The sequence below is a fragment of the Ascaphus truei genome, unplaced genomic scaffold (genome assembly GCF_040206685.1).
Source record: "Ascaphus truei isolate aAscTru1 unplaced genomic scaffold, aAscTru1.hap1 HAP1_SCAFFOLD_802, whole genome shotgun sequence".
NCBI lineage: Eukaryota > Metazoa > Chordata > Amphibia > Anura > Ascaphidae > Ascaphus > Ascaphus truei.
The window spans coordinates 67502-87528 of record NW_027457137.1 but is presented as its reverse complement, the minus strand read 5'-3'; the positions used below and the strand labels follow the sequence as shown (position 1 = coordinate 87528).

General features: G+C 44.6%; 6 non-coding genes across 6 annotated transcripts; all 6 read right to left on the bottom strand.

The window, feature by feature from the left end:
- Nucleotides 1–686: 686 nt before the first annotated feature.
- On the bottom strand, nucleotides 687–769 carry TRNAL-CAG (transfer RNA leucine (anticodon CAG)). The gene has a single exon. It is a non-coding gene; the product is annotated as a tRNA-Leu (tRNA).
- A 3641-nt stretch (nucleotides 770–4410) lies between these two features.
- TRNAL-CAG (transfer RNA leucine (anticodon CAG)) lies at nucleotides 4411–4493 on the bottom strand. The gene has a single exon. It is a non-coding gene; the product is annotated as a tRNA-Leu (tRNA).
- Nucleotides 4494–8142: 3649 nt separating this feature from the next.
- On the bottom strand, nucleotides 8143–8225 carry TRNAL-CAG (transfer RNA leucine (anticodon CAG)). Its single transcript has one exon. It is a non-coding gene; the product is annotated as a tRNA-Leu (tRNA).
- A 3629-nt stretch (nucleotides 8226–11854) lies between these two features.
- On the bottom strand, nucleotides 11855–11937 carry TRNAL-CAG (transfer RNA leucine (anticodon CAG)). The gene has a single exon. It is a non-coding gene; the product is annotated as a tRNA-Leu (tRNA).
- A 3606-nt stretch (nucleotides 11938–15543) lies between these two features.
- TRNAL-CAG (transfer RNA leucine (anticodon CAG)) lies at nucleotides 15544–15626 on the bottom strand. Its single transcript has one exon. It is a non-coding gene; the product is annotated as a tRNA-Leu (tRNA).
- A 3633-nt stretch (nucleotides 15627–19259) lies between these two features.
- Nucleotides 19260–19342, bottom strand: TRNAL-CAG (transfer RNA leucine (anticodon CAG)). The gene has a single exon. It is a non-coding gene; the product is annotated as a tRNA-Leu (tRNA).
- Between the last annotated feature and the right edge of the window lie 685 nt (nucleotides 19343–20027).

The following is a 20027-nucleotide window of genomic DNA, read 5'->3' as shown; positions in this document are numbered from 1 at the left end:
GCGAATCCGGAAAAGTCCGTTTCCTGGAATTTCTCGCATTTCCCCCCCAAAATCCATTTTGCGGTGTAAAATCCGCAAACGGATTTGGGCGGTTTTAATCCACGTGGATTCATCAAAAACCGCCATTGGATACAATCCACCGATGGATTTGTAGAATCCAATCCACGAATTCAGCAATCCGCCAACGGATTTCTGAATCCAAGGATTATATTCTGCAAACCAAGGTTTCTGATCACTGAAGTTAGGCAACATCGGGTTGTACTTGCATGGGTGACAACAGGAGCAGTATTAGATTAGATTAGATAGATAGATAGATAGATAGATAGAAAGATAGATAGATAGATAGATAGATAGATAGATAGATAGATAGATAGATAGATAGATAGATAGATAGATAGATAAATAGATACTTCATTGCTATTAAAGCTTTTCACAATGTGAGATAAATAATGAAAAGTTTTAGACCGACATATAAAATTATAAGACTTCACTTTATCTCCCCTGTACTTCAGACACCAAAAAATAGATAGTAAACTCATAGACCATGCCTGGAAAATTATATGTATAGCGCTGAATACAAAGCCAGCGCTATGTAAAAGTTTTTATTATTTAATGGCAGCTACATATATCAGTTCTGAAATGGAAATGCAATTTGAAAATAACATTGTGCAAAGAACAAAAACAGTTGTCAGAAGTGGGATTCGAACCCACGCCTCCAGAGGAGACTGCGACCTGAACGCAGCGCCTTAGACCGCTCGGCCATCCTGACATACTTTGAAAGTGTTTTTGTCGTACATGAGACTGCATGAAAAAACATCAGAGTTCAAATGTTTATTGTATTGTATGTCTTTATTTATATAGCGCCATAAATGTACATAGCGCTTCACAGTAGTAATACATGTTGTAATCATATAAATAACAAATAATATAAATAACAGGTCATGGGAATAAATGCTTCAGACATAAAAGTAACATTAAGGAAGAGGAGTCCCTGTTCCGAGGAGCTTACAATCTAATTGGTAGGTAGGGGAACATATAGAGACAGTAGGAGGGAATTCTAGTAAGTGCGTCTGCAGGGGGCCAAGCTTTATGTATCATGTGTCCAGGATTATCCAGTGCTATTCATATGCTTCTTTAAGCAAATGTGTCTTAAGGTGGGTCTTAAAGGTGGATAGAGAGGGTGCTAGTCGGGTATTGAGGGGAAGGGCATTCCAGAGGTGCGGGGCAGTCAGTGAGAAAGGTTTAAGGCGGGAGAGGGCTTTAGATACAAAGGGGGTAGAAAGAAGACATCCTTGAGAAGAACGCAAGAGTCGGGGTGGTTGATAGCGAGAAATTAGGGCTGAGATGTAAGGAGGGGCAGAAGAGTGTAAAGCTTTAAAAGTGAGGAGGAGAATTGAGTGTGAGATGCGGGATTTGATCGGAAGCCAGGAGAGGGATTTCAGAAGGGGGACGCGGAGACAGATTTAGGAAAGAGTAGAGTGATTCTGGCAGCAGCGTTTAGGATAGATTGTAGGCGAGACAGGTGAGAGGCAGGAAGGCCGGACAGCAGGAGGTTGCAGTAATCGAGACGGGAGAGAATGAGGGCCTGAGTCAGAGTTTTAGCAGTCGAGTAACAGAGGAAAGGGCGTATCTTTGTGATATTGCGGAGGAAAAAGCGACAAGTTTTAGAAACGTTTTGAATGTGAGAGGAGTATGTGAGAGAGGAATCGAGTGTGACCCATAGGCAGCGTGCTTGGGCTACTGGGTGAATGATCGTATTTCCAACAATATTGTGGAAGGAGGTAGTAGGGCCAGGTTTGGGAGGAAGTATAAGGAGCTCTGTTTTTGCCATGTTAAGTTTCAGTCGGCGGATAGCCAACCAGGATGATATTCCAGAGAGACATTCAGAAACTTTGGTCTGTATAGCAGGTGTAAGGTCAGGGGTTGAAAGGTAAATTTGTGTGTCGTCAGCATAGAGGTGATATTTAAACCCAAAAGATGTGATTAGGTTACCTGAAGAGTGTGTAAAAAGAAAAGAGAAGGGGTCCCAGGACAGAGCCATGGGGTACCCCCACAGAGAGATCGATAGAGGAGGAGGAGGTGTTGGCAAAAGAGACACTGAAAGTACGATAGGAGTGGTAAGAGGAGATCCAGGATAGAGCTTTGTTCTGAATACCAAGAGTATGGAGAATGTGGAGAAGAGGGTGGTCCACGGTGTCAAATGTGGCAGAGAGGTTGAGTAATATGAGCAGAATGTAATGATCTCTGTCTTTGGCAGCATGGAGGTCATCGGTTATTTTAGTGAGGGCTGTTTCAGTAGAGTGAGCAGTGCGGAAGCCAGATTGTAGAGGGTCTAGAAGAGAATAGGTATTGAGAAAGTGGAGCAATCGAGAGAATACATGACGTTCAAGGAGTTTGGAGGCAAAAGGCAGAAGGGAGACAGGTCGATAGTTAAGACAGGTAGGGTCAAGCTTGCTGTTTTTGAGTAATTGTATAACGGTTGCATGCTTGAAGGAGGATGGTTAATCAAGGAGGAGGGTTAATCAATCTCTCGAGAAGTATTTAAGGTGCTTTGTCTCTGACTCCCAGTATGACTGGGCAGAATTACTTCCCTGGGCTGAGTATGCCTTTAATTCCTCCAGGAATGAATCCACTCGTGAGACACCTTTCTTTATTAATTACGGATTTCACCCGGCTCGCTATTTCCAATATCTCCTCTGGAGTTCCAGCTGTGGATGAACACATCTCCCTCCTACAGGACTCTTGGGCTAGAATTCAATCGGCACTTAAAAAGGCCTCCTTGACTTCTAAAATCCAGACTGACCACCGTCGCCGACCTGCAACCAACTACAAACCAGGGGACAAGGTTTGGTTGTCTACTAAAAATATCCACCTCAAAACCCCTTCCCCTAAATTGGCACCTAGGTTTCTGGGGCCATTTCTTATCATGGAGCAAATAAACCCGGTGGCCTTCCTTCTTCAATTACCTCAAAGCATGAGAATTCCTAATGTTTTTCACACATCTCTTCTCAAACCATTCATTTACAGTCCTCTCTTTCCGGACCACACTCTGAGACCAGACCCAGTCCAAGCCATACTGGATTCCCGCCTCTCGAGAGGTAAGGTTCAATTCTTGGTCCATTGGAAGGGCTTTGGACCCGAAGAGAGATCATGGGTATCTCTTAAAGACATTCACACACCTGGGCTTCTCAAACGTTTCCAAAAAGTTTCCGTTCAAACCATGGGAGAATCATCCTGAGGCCGACGGAGGGGGGGTACTGTAAGGATGCGTGGATCGCGGCGCTCACAGCGCGGCCCCTCCTTACCTCCAAATGCCCCCGCTGTCGTGAGACGGCTTCCTCACCTCTCTCAACCTGCTCCCGCTGTGCGGGGGCGCCCCCTCGTTCCCGACAGACCAGCACTGCCCCGCGGTCTCTCAGGTTTTCTGGCGCTTCTCTCTGGTCCTGGGCGCGCGCTCTCCGACTTTACAGAACGCGTGCCGGGCAAGGATAATTTATTCACTGCCTTAGATCAATTGATCTATCCTAGCACTGGGTGCAATTACCAGGGTCTTCCCCACAGTCCATTCTTTATTATACCAAGAAGCACTACATCCTTGTTATCTGTTGTATTAGCCTGCGTGTGCAGTGGTAAAAGGGATCTGTGGAAGATCAATCTGCTATCTTCCTTTTTAGGTAGGTAAAGGCATATTTTTTTAAACGTTCGGCTTTGTGACAAGCGATCGGCGAATCCGGCCAAGTCCGTTTCCTGGAATTTCTCGCATTTCCCCCCCAAAATCCATTTTGCGGTGTAAAATCCGCAAACTGATTTGGGCGGTTTTAATCCACGCGGATTCATCAAAAACCGCCATTGGATACAATCCACCGATGGATTTGTAGAATCCAATCCACGAATTCAGCAATCCGCCAACGGATTTCTGAATCCAAGGATTATATTCTGCAAACCAAGGTTTCTGATCACTGAAGTTAGGCAACATCGGGTTGTACTTGCATGGGTGACAACAGGAGCAGTATTAGATTAGATTAGATAGATAGATAGATAGAAAGAAATATAGATAGATAGATAGATAGATAGATAGATAGATAGATAGATAGATAGATAGATAGATAGATAGATAGATAGATAGATAGATACTTCATTGCTATTAAAGCTTTTCACAATGTGAGATAAATAATGAAAAGTTTTAGACCGACATATAAAATTATAAGACTTCACTTTATCTCCCCTGTACTTCAGACACCAAAAAATAGATAGTAAACTCATAGACCATGCCTGGAAAATTATATGTATAGCGCTGAATACAAAGCCAGCGCTATGTAAAAGTTTTTATTATTTAATGGCAGCTACATATATCAGTTCTGAAATGGAAATGGAATTTGAAAATAACATTGTGCAAAGAACAAAAACAGTTGTCAGAAGTGGGATTCGAACCCACGCCTCCAGAGGAGACTGCGACCTGAACGCAGCGCCTTAGACCGCTCGGCCATCCTGACATACTTTGAAAGTGTTTTTGTCGTACATGAGACTGCATGAAAAAACATCAGAGTTCAAATGTTTATTGTATTGTATGTCTTTATTTATATAGCGCCATAAATGTACATAGCGCTTCACAGTAGTAATACATGTTGTAATCATATAAATAACAAATAATATAAATAACAGGTCATGGGAATAAATGCTTCAGACATAAAAGTAACATTAAGGAAGAGGAGTCCCTGTTCCGAGGAGCTTACAATCTAATTGGTAGGTAGGGGAACATATAGAGACAGTAGGAGGGAATTCTAGTAAGTGCGTCTGCAGGGGGCCAAGCTTTATGTATCATGTGTCCAGGATTATCCAGTGCTATTCATATGCTTCTTTAAGCAAATGTGTCTTAAGGTGGGTCTTAAAGGTGGATAGAGAGGGTGCTAGTCGGGTATTGAGGGGAAGGGCATTCCAGAGGTGCGGGGCAGTCAGTGAGAAAGGTTTAAGGCGGGAGAGGGCTTTAGATACAAAGGGGGTAGAAAGAAGACATCCTTGAGAAGAACGCAAGAGTCGGGGTGGTTGATAGCGAGAAATTAGGGCTGAGATGTAAGGAGGGGCAGAAGAGTGTAAAGCTTTAAAAGTGAGGAGGAGAATTGAGTGTGAGATGCGGGATTTGATCGGAAGCCAGGAGAGGGATTTCAGAAGGGGGACGCGGAGACAGATTTAGGAAAGAGTAGAGTGATTCTGGCAGCAGCGTTTAGGATAGATTGTAGGCGAGACAGGTGAGAGGCAGGAAGGCCGGACAGCAGGAGGTTGCAGTAATCGAGACGGGAGAGAATGAGGGCCTGAGTCAGAGTTTTAGCAGTCGAGTAACAGAGGAAAGGGCGTATCTTTGTGATATTGCGGAGGAAAAAGCGACAAGTTTTAGAAACGTTTTGAATGTGAGAGGAGTATGTGAGAGAGGAATCGAGTGTGACCCATAGGCAGCGTGCTTGGGCTACTGGGTGAATGATCGTATTTCCAACAATATTGTGGAAGGAGGTAGTAGGGCCAGGTTTGGGAGGAAGTATAAGGAGCTCTGTTTTTGCCATGTTAAGTTTCAGTCGGCGGATAGCCAACCAGGATGATATTCCAGAGAGACATTCAGAAACTTTGGTCTGTATAGCAGGTGTAAGGTCAGGGGTTGAAAGGTAAATTTGTGTGTCGTCAGCATAGAGGTGATATTTAAACCCAAAAGATGTGATTAGGTTACCTGAAGAGTGTGTAAAAAGAAAAGAGAAGGGGTCCCAGGACAGAGCCATGGGGTACCCCCACAGAGAGATCGATAGAGGAGGAGGAGGTGTTGGCAAAAGAGACACTGAAAGTACGATAGGAGTGGTAAGAGGAGATCCAGGATAGAGCTTTGTTCTGAATACCAAGAGTATGGAGAATGTGGAGAAGAGGGTGGTCCACGGTGTCAAATGTGGCAGAGAGGTTGAGTAATATGAGCAGAATGTAATGATCTCTGTCTTTGGCAGCATGGAGGTCATCGGTTATTTTAGTGAGGGCTGTTTCAGTAGAGTGAGCAGTGCGGAAGCCAGATTGTAGAGGGTCTAGAAGAGAATAGGTATTGAGAAAGTGGAGCAATCGAGAGAATACATGACGTTCAAGGAGTTTGGAGGCAAAAGGCAGAAGGGAGACAGGTCGATAGTTAAGACAGGTAGGGTCAAGCTTGCTGTTTTTGAGTAATTGTATAACGGTTGCATGCTTGAAGGAGGATGGTTAATCAAGGAGGAGGGTTAATCAATCTCTCGAGAAGTATTTAAGGTGCTTTGTCTCTGACTCCCAGTATGACTGGGCAGAATTACTTCCCTGGGCTGAGTATGCCTTTAATTCCTCCAGGAATGAATCCACTCGTGAGACACCTTTCTTTATTAATTACGGATTTCACCCGGCTCGCTATTTCCAATATCTCCTCTGGAGTTCCAGCTGTGGATGAACACATCTCCCTCCTACAGGACTCTTGGGCTAGAATTCAATCGGCACTTAAAAAGGCCTCCTTGACTTCTAAAATCCAGACTGACCACCGTCGCCGACCTGCAACCAACTACAAACCAGGGGACAAGGTTTGGTTGTCTACTAAAAATATCCACCTCAAAACCCCTTCCCCTAAATTGGCACCTAGGTTTCTGGGGCCATTTCCTATCATGGAGCAAATAAACCCGGTGGCCTTCCTTCTTCAATTACCTCAAAGCATGAGAATTCCTAATGTTTTTCACACATCTCTTCTCAAACCATTCATTTACAGTCCTCTCTTTCCGGACCACACTCTGAGACCAGACCCAGTCCAAGCCATACTGGATTCCCGCCTCTCGAGAGGTAAGGTTCAATTCTTGGTCCATTGGAAGGGCTTTGGACCCGAAGAGAGATCATGGGTATCTCTTAAAGACATTCACACACCTGGGCTTCTCAAACGTTTCCAAAAAGTTTCCGTTCAAACCATGGGAGAATCATCCTGAGGCCGACGGAGGGGGGGTACTGTAAGGATGCGTGGATCGCGGCGCTCACAGCGCGGCCCCTCCTTACCTCCAAATGCCCCCGCTGTCGTGAGACGGCTTCCTCACCTCTCTCAACCTGCTCCCGCTGTGCGGGGGCGCCCCCTCGTTCCCGACAGACCAGCACTGCCCCGCGGTCTCTCAGGTTTTCTGGCGCTTCTCTCTGGTCCTGGGCGCGCGCTCTCCGACTTTACAGAACGCGTGCCGGGCAAGGATAATTTATTCACTGCCTTAGATCAATTGATCTATCCTAGCACTGGGTGCAATTACCAGGGTCTTCCCCACAGTCCATTCTTTATTATACCAAGAAGCACTACATCCTTGTTATCTGTTGTATTAGCCTGCGTGTGCAGTGGTAAAAGGGATCTGTGGAAGATCAATCTGCTATCTTCCTTTTTAGGTAGGTAAAGGCATATTTTTTTAAACGTTCGGCTTTGTGACAAGCGATCGGCGAATCCGGCCAAGTCCGTTTCCTGGAATTTCTCGCATTTCCCCCCCAAAATCCATTTTGCGGTGTAAAATCCGCAAACTGATTTGGGCGGTTTTAATCCACGCGGATTCATCAAAAACCGCCATTGGATACAATCCACCGATGGATTTGTAGAATCCAATCCACGAATTCAGCAATCCGCCAACGGATTTCTGAATCCAAGGATTATATTCTGCAAACCAAGGTTTCTGATCACTGAAGTTAGGCAACATCGGGTTGTACTTGCATGGGTGACAACAGGAGCAGTATTAGATTAGATTAGATAGATAGATAGATAGATAGAAAGATAGATAGATAGATAGATAGATAGATAGATAGATAGATAGATAGATAGATAGATAGATAGATAGATAGATAGATAGATAGATAAATAGATACTTCATTGCTATTAAAGCTTTTCACAATGTGAGATAAATAATGAAAAGTTTTAGACCGACATATAAAATTATAAGACTTCACTTTATCTCCCCTGTACTTCAGACACCAAAAAATAGATAGTAAACTCATAGACCATGCCTGGAAAATTATATGTATAGCGCTGAATACAAAGCCAGCGCTATGTAAAAGTTTTTATTATTTAATGGCAGCTACATATATCAGTTCTGAAATGGAAATGCAATTTGAAAATAACATTGTGCAAAGAACAAAAACAGTTGTCAGAAGTGGGATTCGAACCCACGCCTCCAGAGGAGACTGCGACCTGAACGCAGCGCCTTAGACCGCTCGGCCATCCTGACATACTTTGAAAGTGTTTTTGTCGTACATGAGACTGCATGAAAAAACATCAGAGTTCAAATGTTTATTGTATTGTATGTCTTTATTTATATAGCGCCATAAATGTACATAGCGCTTCACAGTAGTAATACATGTTGTAATCATATAAATAACAAATAATATAAATAACAGGTCATGGGAATAAATGCTTCAGACATAAAAGTAACATTAAGGAAGAGGAGTCCCTGTTCCGAGGAGCTTACAATCTAATTGGTAGGTAGGGGAACATATAGAGACAGTAGGAGGGAATTCTAGTAAGTGCGTCTGCAGGGGGCCAAGCTTTATGTATCATGTGTCCAGGATTATCCAGTGCTATTCATATGCTTCTTTAAGCAAATGTGTCTTAAGGTGGGTCTTAAAGGTGGATAGAGAGGGTGCTAGTCGGGTATTGAGGGGAAGGGCATTCCAGAGGTGCGGGGCAGTCAGTGAGAAAGGTTTAAGGCGGGAGAGGGCTTTAGATACAAAGGGGGTAGAAAGAAGACATCCTTGAGAAGAACGCAAGAGTCGGGGTGGTTGATAGCGAGAAATTAGGGCTGAGATGTAAGGAGGGGCAGAAGAGTGTAAAGCTTTAAAAGTGAGGAGGAGAATTGAGTGTGAGATGCGGGATTTGATCGGAAGCCAGGAGAGGGATTTCAGAAGGGGGACGCGGAGACAGATTTAGGAAAGAGTAGAGTGATTCTGGCAGCAGCGTTTAGGATAGATTGTAGGCGAGACAGGTGAGAGGCAGGAAGGCCGGACAGCAGGAGGTTGCAGTAATCGAGACGGGAGAGAATGAGGTCCTGAGTCAGTGTTTTAGCAGTCGAGTAACAGAGGAAAGGGCGTATCTTTGTGATATTGCGGAGGAAAAAGCGACAAGTTTTAGAAACGTTTTGAATGTGAGAGGAGTATGTGAGAGAGGAATCGAGTGTGACCCATAGGCAGCGTGCTTGGGCTACTGGGTGAATGATCGTATTTCCAACAGTATTGTGGAAGGAGGTAGTAGGGCCAGGTTTGGGAGGAAGTATAAGGAGCTCTGTTTTTGCCATGTTAAGTTTCAGTCGGCGGATAGCCAACCAGGATGATATTCCAGAGAGACATTCAGAAACTTTGGTCTGTATAGCAGGTGTAAGGTCAGGGGTTGAAAGGTAAATTTGTGTGTCGTCAGCATAGAGGTGATATTTAAACCCAAAAGATGTGATTAGGTTACCTGAAGAGTGTGTAAAAAGAAAAGAGAAGGGGTCCCAGGACAGAGCCATGGGGTACCCCCACAGAGAGATCGATAGAGGAGGAGGAGGTGTTGGCAAAAGAGACACTGAAAGTACGATAGGAGTGGTAAGAGGAGATCCAGGATAGAGCTTTGTTCTGAATACCAAGAGTATGGAGAATGTGGAGAAGAGGGTGGTCCACGGTGTCAAATGTGGCAGAGAGGTTGAGTAATATGAGCAGAATGTAATGATCTCTGTCTTTGGCAGCATGGAGGTCATCGGTTATTTTACTGAGGGCTGTTTCAGTAGAGTGAGCAGTGCGGAAGCCAGATTGTAGAGGGTCTAGAAGAGAATAGGTATTGAGAAAGTGGAGCAATCGAGAGAATACATGACGTTCAAGGAGTTTGGAGGCAAAAGGCAGAAGGGAGACAGGTCGATAGTTAAGACAGGTAGGGTCAAGCTTGCTGTTTTTGAGTAATTGTATAACGGTTGCATGCTTGAAGGAGGATGGTTAATCAAGGAGGAGGGTTAATCAATCTCTCGAGAAGTATTTAAGGTGCTTTGTCTCTGACTCCCAGTATGACTGGGCAGAATTACTTCCCTGGGCTGAGTATGCCTTTAATTCCTCCAGGAATGAATCCACTCGTGAGACACCTTTCTTTATTAATTACGGATTTCACCCGGCTCGCTATTTCCAATATCTCCTCTGGAGTTCCAGCTGTGGATGAACACATCTCCCTCCTACAGGACTCTTGGGCTAGAATTCAATCGGCACTTAAAAAGGCCTCCTTGACTTCTAAAATCCAGACTGACCACCGTCGCCGACCTGCAACCAACTACAAACCAGGGGACAAGGTTTGGTTGTCTACTAAAAATATCCACCTCAAAACCCCTTCCCCTAAATTGGCACCTAGGTTTCTGGGGCCATTTCCTATCATGGAGCAAATAAACCCGGTGGCCTTCCTTCTTCAATTACCTCAAAGCATGAGAATTCCTAATGTTTTTCACACATCTCTTCTCAAACCATTCATTTACAGTCCTCTCTTTCCGGACCACACTCTGAGACCAGACCCAGTCCAAGCCATACTGGATTCCCGCCTCTCGAGAGGTAAGGTTCAATTCTTGGTCCATTGGAAGGGCTTTGGACCCGAAGAGAGATCATGGGTATCTCTTAAAGACATTCACACACCTGGGCTTCTCAAACGTTTCCAAAAAGTTTCCGTTCAAACCATGGGAGAATCATCCTGAGGCCGACGGAGGGGGGGTACTGTAAGGATGCGTGGATCGCGGCGCTCACAGCGCGGCCCCTCCTTACCTCCAAATGCCCCCGCTGTCGTGAGACGGCTTCCTCACCTCTCTCAACCTGCTCCCGCTGTGCGGGGGCGCCCCCTCGTTCCCGACAGACCAGCACTGCCCCGCGGTCTCTCAGGTTTTCTGGCGCTTCTCTCTGGTCCTGGGCGCGCGCTCTCCGACTTTACAGAACGCGTGCCGGGCAAGGATAATTTATTCACTGCCTTAGATCAATTGATCTATCCTAGCACTGGGTGCAATTACCAGGGTCTTCCCCACAGTCCATTCTTTATTATACCAAGAAGCACTACATCCTTGTTATCTGTTGTATTAGCCTGCGTGTGCAGTGGTAAAAGGGATCTGTGGAAGATCAATCTGCTATCTTCCTTTTTAGGTAGGTAAAGGCATATTTTTTTAAACGTTCGGCTTTGTGACAAGCGATCGGCGAATCCGGCCAAGTCCGTTTCCTGGAATTTCTCGCATTTCCCCCCCAAAATCCATTTTGCGGTGTAAAATCCGCAAACGGATTTGGGCGGTTTTAATCCACGCGGATTCATCAAAAACCGCCATTGGATACAATCCACCGATGGATTTGTAGAATCCAATCCACGAATTCAGCAATCCGCCAACGGATTTCTGAATCCAAGGATTATATTCTGCAAACCAAGGTTTCTGATCACTGAAGTTAGGCAACATCGGGTTGTACTTGCATGGGTGACAACAGGAGCAGTATTAGATTAGATTAGATAGATAGATAGATAGAAAGAAAGATAGATAGATAGATAGATAGATAGATAGATAGATAGATAGATAGATAGATAGATAGATAGATAAATAGATACTTCATTGCTATTAAAGCTTTTCACAATGTGAGATAAATAATGAAAAGTTTTAGACCGACATATAAAATTATAAGACTTCACTTTATCTCCCCTGTACTTCAGACACCAAAAAATAGATAGTAAACTCATAGACCATGCCTGGAAAATTATATGTATAGCGCTGAATACAAAGCCAGCGCTATGTAAAAGTTTTTATTATTTAATGGCAGCTACATATATCAGTTCTGAAATGGAAATGCAATTTGAAAATAACATTGTGCAAAGAACAAAAACAGTTGTCAGAAGTGGGATTCGAACCCACGCCTCCAGAGGAGACTGCGACCTGAACGCAGCGCCTTAGACCGCTCGGCCATCCTGACATACTTTGAAAGTGTTTTTGTCGTACATGAGACTGCATGAAAAAACATCAGAGTTCAAATGTTTATTGTATTGTATGTCTTTATTTATATAGCGCCATAAATGTACATAGCGCTTCACAGTAGTAATACATGTTGTAATCATATAAATAACAAATAATATAAATAACAGGTCATGGGAATAAATGCTTCAGACATAAAAGTAACATTAAGGAAGAGGAGTCCCTGTTCCGAGGAGCTTACAATCTAATTGGTAGGTAGGGGAACATATAGAGACAGTAGGAGGGAATTCTAGTAAGTGCGTCTGCAGGGGGCCAAGCTTTATGTATCATGTGTCCAGGATTATCCAGTGCTATTCATATGCTTCTTTAAGCAAATGTGTCTTAAGGTGGGTCTTAAAGGTGGATAGAGAGGGTGCTAGTCGGGTATTGAGGGGAAGGGCATTCCAGAGGTGCGGGGCAGTCAGTGAGAAAGGTTTAAGGCGGGAGAGGGCTTTAGATACAAAGGGGGTAGAAAGAAGACATCCTTGAGAAGAACGCAAGAGTCGGGGTGGTTGATAGCGAGAAATTAGGGCTGAGATGTAAGGAGGGGCAGAAGAGTGTAAAGCTTTAAAAGTGAGGAGGAGAATTGAGTGTGAGATGCGGGATTTGATCGGAAGCCAGGAGAGGGATTTCAGAAGGGGGACGTGGAGACAGATTTAGGAAAGAGTAGAGTGATTCTGGCAGCAGCGTTTAGGATAGATTGTAGGCGAGACAGGTGAGAGGCAGGAAGGCCGGACAGCAGGAGGTTGCAGTAATCGAGACGGGAGAGAATGAGGGCCTGAGTCAGAGTTTTAGCAGTCGAGTAACAGAGGAAAGGGCGTATCTTTGTGATATTGCGGAGGAAAAAGCGACAAGTTTTAGAAACGTTTTGAATGTGAGAGGAGTATGTGAGAGAGGAATCGAGTGTGACCCATAGGCAGCGTGCTTGGGCTACTGGGTGAATGATCATATTTCCAACAGTATTGTGGAAGGAGGTAGTAGGGCCAGGTTTGGGAGGAAGTATAAGGAGCTCTGTTTTTGCCATGTTAAGTTTCAGTCGGCGGATAGCCAACCAGGATGATATTCCAGAGAGACATTCAGAAACTTTGGTCTGTATAGCAGGTGTAAGGTCAGGGGTTGAAAGGTAAATTTGTGTGTCGTCAGCATAGAGGTGATATTTAAACCCAAAAGATGTGATTAGGTTACCTGAAGAGTGTGTAAAAAGAAAAGAGAAGGGGTCCCAGGACAGAGCCATGGGGTACCCCCACAGAGAGATCGATAGAGGAGGAGGAGGTGTTGGCAAAAGAGACACTGAAAGTACGATAGGAGTGGTAAGAGGAGATCCAGGATAGAGCTTTGTTCTGAATACCAAGAGTATGGAGAATGTGGAGAAGAGGGTGGTCCACGGTGTCAAATGTGGCAGAGAGGTTGAGTAATATGAGCAGAATGTAATGATCTCTGTCTTTGGCAGCATGGAGGTCATCGGTTATTTTAGTGAGGGCTGTTTCAGTAGAGTGAGCAGTGCGGAAGCCAGATTGTAGAGGGTCTAGAAGAGAATAGGTATTGAGAAAGTGGAGCAATCGAGAGAATACATGACGTTCAAGGAGTTTGGAGGCAAAAGGCAGAAGGGAGACAGGTCGATAGTTAAGACAGGTAGGGTCAAGCTTGCTGTTTTTGAGTAATTGTATAACGGTTGCATGCTTGAAGGAGGATGGTTAATCAAGGAGGAGGGTTAATCAATCTCTCGAGAAGTATTTAAGGTGCTTTGTCTCTGACTCCCAGTATGACTGGGCAGAATTACTTCCCTGGGCTGAGTATGCCTTTAATTCCTCCAGGAATGAATCCACTCGTGAGACACCTTTCTTTATTAATTACGGATTTCACCCGGCTCGCTATTTCCAATATCTCCTCTGGAGTTCCAGCTGTGGATGAACACATCTCCCTCCTACAGGACTCTTGGGCTAGAATTCAATCGGCACTTAAAAAGGCCTCCTTGACTTCTAAAATCCAGACTGACCACCGTCGCCGACCTGCAACCAACTACAAACCAGGGGACAAGGTTTGGTTGTCTACTAAAAATATCCACCTCAAAACCCCTTCCCCTAAATTGGCACCTAGGTTTCTGGGGCCATTTCCTATCATGGAGCAAATAAACCCGGTGGCCTACCTTCTTCAATTACCTCAAAGCATGAGAATTCCTAATGTTTTTCACACATCTCTTCTCAAACCATTCATTTACAGTCCTCTCTTTCCGGACCACACTCTGAGACCAGACCCAGTCCAAGCCATACTGGATTCCCGCCTCTCGAGAGGTAAGGTTCAATTCTTGGTCCATTGGAAGGGCTTTGGACCCGAAGAGAGATCATGGGTATCTCTTAAAGACATTCACACACCTGGGCTTCTCAAACGTTTCCAAAAAGTTTCCGTTCAAACCATGGGAGAATCATCCTGAGGCCGACGGAGGGGGGGTACTGTAAGGATGCGTGGATCGCGGCGCTCACAGCGCGGCCCCTCCTTACCTCCAAATGCCCCCGCTGTCGTGAGACGGCTTCCTCACCTCTCTCAACCTGCTCCCGCTGTGCGGGGGCGCCCCCTCGTTCCCGACAGACCAGCACTGCCCCGCGGTCTCTCAGGTTTTCTGGCGCTTCTCTCTGGTCCTGGGCGCGCGCTCTCCGACTTTACAGAACGCGTGCCGGGCAAGGATAATTTATTCACTGCCTTAGATCAATTGATCTATCCTAGCACTGGGTGCAATTACCAGGGTCTTCCCCACAGTCCATTCTTTATTATACCAAGAAGCACTACATCCTTGTTATCTGTTGTATTAGCCTGCGTGTGCAGTGGTAAAAGGGATCTGTGGAAGATCAATCTGCTATCTTCCTTTTTAGGTAGGTAAAGGCATATTTTTTTAAACGTTCGGCTTTGTGACAAGCGATCGGCGAATCCGGCCAAGTCCGTTTCCTGGAATTTCTCGCATTTCCCCCCCAAAATCCATTTTGCGGTGTAAAATCGTCAAACGGATTTGGGCGGTTTTAATCCACGCGGATTCATCAAAAACCGCCATTGGATACAATCCACCGATGGATTTGTAGAATCCAATCCACGAATTCAGCAATCCGCCAACGGATTTCTGAATCCAAGGATTATATTCTGCAAACCAAGGTTTCTGATCACTGAAGTTAGGCAACACCGGGTTGTACTTGCATGGGTGACAACAGGAGCAGTATTAGATTAGATTAGATTAGATAGATAGAAAGATAGAAAGATAGATAGATAGATAGATAGATAGATAGATAGATAGATAAATAGATACTTCATTGCTATTAAAGCTTTTCACAATGTGAGATAAATAATGAAAAGTTTTAGACCGACATATAAAATTATAAGACTTCACTTTATCTCCCCTGTACTTCAGACACCAAAAAATAGATAGTAAACTCATAGACCATGCCTGGAAAATTATATGTATAGCGCTGAATACAAAGCCAGCGCTATGTAAAAGTTTTTATTATTTAATGGCAGCTACATATATCAGTTCTGAAATGGAAATGCAATTTGAAAATAACATTGTGCAAAGAACAAAAACAGTTGTCAGAAGTGGGATTCGAACCCACGCCTCCAGAGGAGACTGCGACCTGAACGCAGCGCCTTAGACCGCTCGGCCATCCTGACATACTTTGAAAGTGTTTTTGTCGTACATGAGACTGCATGAAAAAACATCAGAGTTCAAATGTTTATTGTATTGTATGTCTTTATTTATATAGCGCCATAAATGTACATAGCGCTTCACAGTAGTAATACATGTTGTAATCATATAAATAACAAATAATATAAATAACAGGTCATGGGAATAAATGCTTCAGACATAAAAGTAACATTAAGGAAGAGGAGTCCCTGTTCCGAGGAGCTTACAATCTAATTGGTAGGTAGGGGAACATATAGAGACAGTAGGAGGGAATTCTAGTAAGTGCGTCTGCAGGGGGCCAAGCTTTATGTATCATGTGTCCAGGATTATCCAGTGCTATTCATATGCTTCTTTAAGCAAATGTGTCTTAAGGTGGGTCTTAAAGGTGGATAGAGAGGGTGCTAGTCGGGTATTGAGGGGAAGGGCATTCCAGAGGTGCGGGGCAGTCAGTGAGAAAGGTTTAAGGCGGGAGAGGGCTTTAGATACAAAGGGGGTAGAAAGAAGACATCCTTGAGAAGAACGCAAGAGTCGGGGTGGTTGATAGCGAGAAATTAGGGCTGAGATGTAAGGAGGGGCAGAAGAGTGTAAAGCTTTAAAAGTGAGGAGGAGAATTGAGTGTGAGATGCGGGATTTGATCGGAAGCCAGGAGAGGGATTTCAGAAGGGGGACGCGGAGACAGATTTAGGAAAGAGTAGAGTGATTCTGGCAGCAGCGTTTAGGATAGATTGTAGGCGAGACAGGTGAGAGGCAGGAAGGCCGGACAGCAGGAGGTTGCAGTAATCGAGACGGGAGAGAATGAGGGCCTGAGTCAGAGTTTTAGCAGTCGAGTAACAGAGGAAAGGGCGTATCTTTGTGATATTGCGGAGGAAAAAGCGACAAGTTTTAGAAACGTTTTGAATGTGAGAGGAGTATGTGAGAGAGGAATCGAGTGTGACCCATAGGCAGCGTGCTTGGGCTACTGGGTGAATGATCGTATTTCCAACAGTATTGTGGAAGGAGGTAGTAGGGCCAGGTTTGGGAGGAAGTATAAGGAGCTCTGTTTTTGCCATGTTAAGTTTCAGTCGGCGGATAGCCAACCAGGATGATATTCCAGAGAGACATTCAGAAACTTTGGTCTGTATAGCAGGTGTAAGGTCAGGGGTTGAAAGGTAAATTTGTGTGTCGTCAGCATAGAGGTGATATTTAAACCCAAAAGATGTGATTAGGTTACCTGAAGAGTGTGTAAAAAGAAAAGAGAAGGGGTCCCAGGACAGAGCCATGGGGTACCCCCACAGAGAGATCGATAGAGGAGGAGGAGGTGTTGGCAAAAGAGACACTGAAAGTACGATAGGAGTGGTAAGAGGAGATCCAGGATAGAGCTTTGTTCTGAATACCAAGAGTATGGAGAATGTGGAGAAGAGGGTGGTCCACGGTGTCAAATGTGGCAGAGAGGTTGAGTAATATGAGCAGAATGTAATGATCTCTGTCTTTGGCAGCATGGAGGTCATCGGTTATTTTAGTGAGGGCTGTTTCAGTAGAGTGAGCAGTGCGGAAGCCAGATTGTAGAGGGTCTAGAAGAGAATAGGTATTGAGAAAGTGGAGCAATCGAGAGAATACATGACGTTCAAGGAGTTTGGAGGCAAAAGGCAGAAGGGAGACAGGTCGATAGTTAAGACAGGTAGGGTCAAGCTTGCTGTTTTTGAGTAATTGTATAACGGTTGCATGCTTGAAGGAGGATGGTTAATCAAGGAGGAGGGTTAATCAATCTCTCGAGAAGTATTTAAGGTGCTTTGTCTCTGACTCCCAGTATGACTGGGCAGAATTACTTCCCTGGGCTGAGTATGCCTTTAATTCCTCCAGGAATGAATCCACTCGTGAGACACCTTTCTTTATTAATTACGGATTTCACCCGGCTCGCTATTTCCAATATCTCCTCTGGAGTTCCAGCTGTGGATGAACACATCTCCCTCCTACAGGACTCTTGGGCTAGAATTCAATCGGCACTTAAAAAGGCCTCCTTGACTTCTAAAATCCAGACTGACCACCGTCGCCGACCTGCAACCAACTACAAACCAGGGGACAAGGTTTGGTTGTCTACTAAAAATATCCACCTCAAAACCCCTTCCCCTAAATTGGCACCTAGGTTTCTGGGGCCATTTTCTATCATGGAGCAAATAAACCCGGTGGCCTTCCTTCTTCAATTACCTCAAAGCATGAGAATTCCTAATGTTTTTCACACATCTCTTCTCAAACCATTCATTTACAGTCCTCTCTTTCCGGACCACACTCTGAGACCAGACCCAGTCCAAGCCATACTGGATTCCCGCCTCTCGAGAGGTAAGGTTCAATTCTTGGTCCATTGGAAGGGCTTTGGACCCGAAGAGAGATCATGGGTATCTCTTAAAGACATTCACACACCTGGGCTTCTCAAACGTTTCCAAAAAGTTTCCGTTCAAACCATGGGAGAATCATCCTGAGGCCGACGGAGGGGGGGTACTGTAAGGATGCGTGGATCGCGGCGCTCACAGCGCGGCCCCTCCTTACCTCCAAATGCCCCCGCTGTCGTGAGACGGCTTCCTCACCTCTCTCAACCTGCTCCCGCTGTGCGGGGGCGCCCCCTCGTTCCCGACAGACCAGCACTGCCCCGCGGTCTCTCAGGTTTTCTGGCGCTTCTCTCTGGTCCTGGGCGCGCGCTCTCCGACTTTACAGAACGCGTGCCGGGCAAGGATAATTTATTCACTGCCTTAGATCAATTGATCTATCCTAGCACTGGGTGCAATTACCAGGGTCTTCCCCACAGTCCATTCTTTATTATACCAAGAAGCACTACATCCTTGTTATCTGTTGTATTAGCCTGCGTGTGCAGTGGTAAAAGGGATCTGTGGAAGATCAATCTGCTATCTTCCTTTTTAGGTAGGTAAAGGCATATTTTTTTAAACGTTCGGCTTTGTGACAAGCGATCGGCGAATCCGGCCAAGTCCGTTTCCTGGAATTTCTCGCATTTCCCCCCCAAAATCCATTTTGCGGTGTAAAATCCGCAAACGGATTTGGGCGGTTTTAATCCACGCGGATTCATCAAAAACCGCCATTGGATACAATCCACCGATGGATTTGTAGAATCCAATCCACGAATTCAGCAATCCGCCAACGGATTTCTGAATCCAAGGATTATATTCTGCAAACCAAGGTTTCTGATCACTGAAGTTAGGCAACATCGGGTTGTACTTGCATGGGTGACAACAGGAGCAGTATTAGATTAGATTAGATAGATAGCTAGATAGATAGATAGATAGAAAGAAAGATAGATAGATAGATAGATAGATAGATAGATAGATAGATAGATAGATAGATAGATAAATAGATACTTCATTGCTATTAAAGCTTTTCACAATGTGAGATAAATAATGAAAAGTTTTAGACCGACATATAAAATTATAAGACTTCACTTTATCTCCCCTGTACTTCAGACACCAAAAAATAGATAGTAAACTCATAGACCATGCCTGGAAAATTATATGTATAGCGCTGAATACAAAGCCAGCGCTATGTAAAAGTTTTTATTATTTAATGGCAGCTACATATATCAGTTCTGAAATGGAAATGCAATTTGAAAATAACATTGTGCAAAGAACAAAAACAGTTGTCAGAAGTGGGATTCGAACCCACGCCTCCAGAGGAGACTGCGACCTGAACGCAGCGCCTTAGACCGCTCGGCCATCCTGACATACTTCGAAATTGTTTTTGTCGTACATGAGACTGCATGAAAAAACATAAGAGTACAAATGTTTATTGTATTGTATGTCTTTATTTATATAGCGCCATAAATGTACATAGCGCTTCACAGTAGTAATACATGTTGTAATCATATAAATAACAAATAATATAAATAACAGGTCATGGGAATAAATGCTTCAGACATAAAAGTAACATTAAGGAAGAGGAGTCCCTGTTCCGAGGAGCTTACAATCTAATTGGTAGGTAGGGGAACATATAGAGACAGTAGGAGGGAATTCTAGTAAGTGCGTCTGCAGGGGGCCAAGCTTTATGTATCATGTGTCCAGGATTATCCAGTGCTATTCATATGCTTCTTTAAGCAAATGTGTCTTAAGGTGGGTCTTAAAGGTGGATAGAGAGGGTGCTAGTCGGGTATTGAGGGGAAGGGCATTCCAGAGGTGCGGGGCAGTCAGTGAGAAAGGTTTAAGGCGGGAGAGGGCTTTAGATACAAAGGGGGTAGAAAGAAGACATCCTTGAGAAGAACGCAAGAGTCGGGGTGGTTGATAGCGAGAAATTAGGGCTGAGATGTAAGGAGGGGCAGAAGAGTGTAAAGCTTTAAAAGTGAGGAGGAGAATTGAGTGTGAGATGCGGGATTTGATCGGAAGCCAGGAGAGGGATTTCAGAAGGGGGACGCG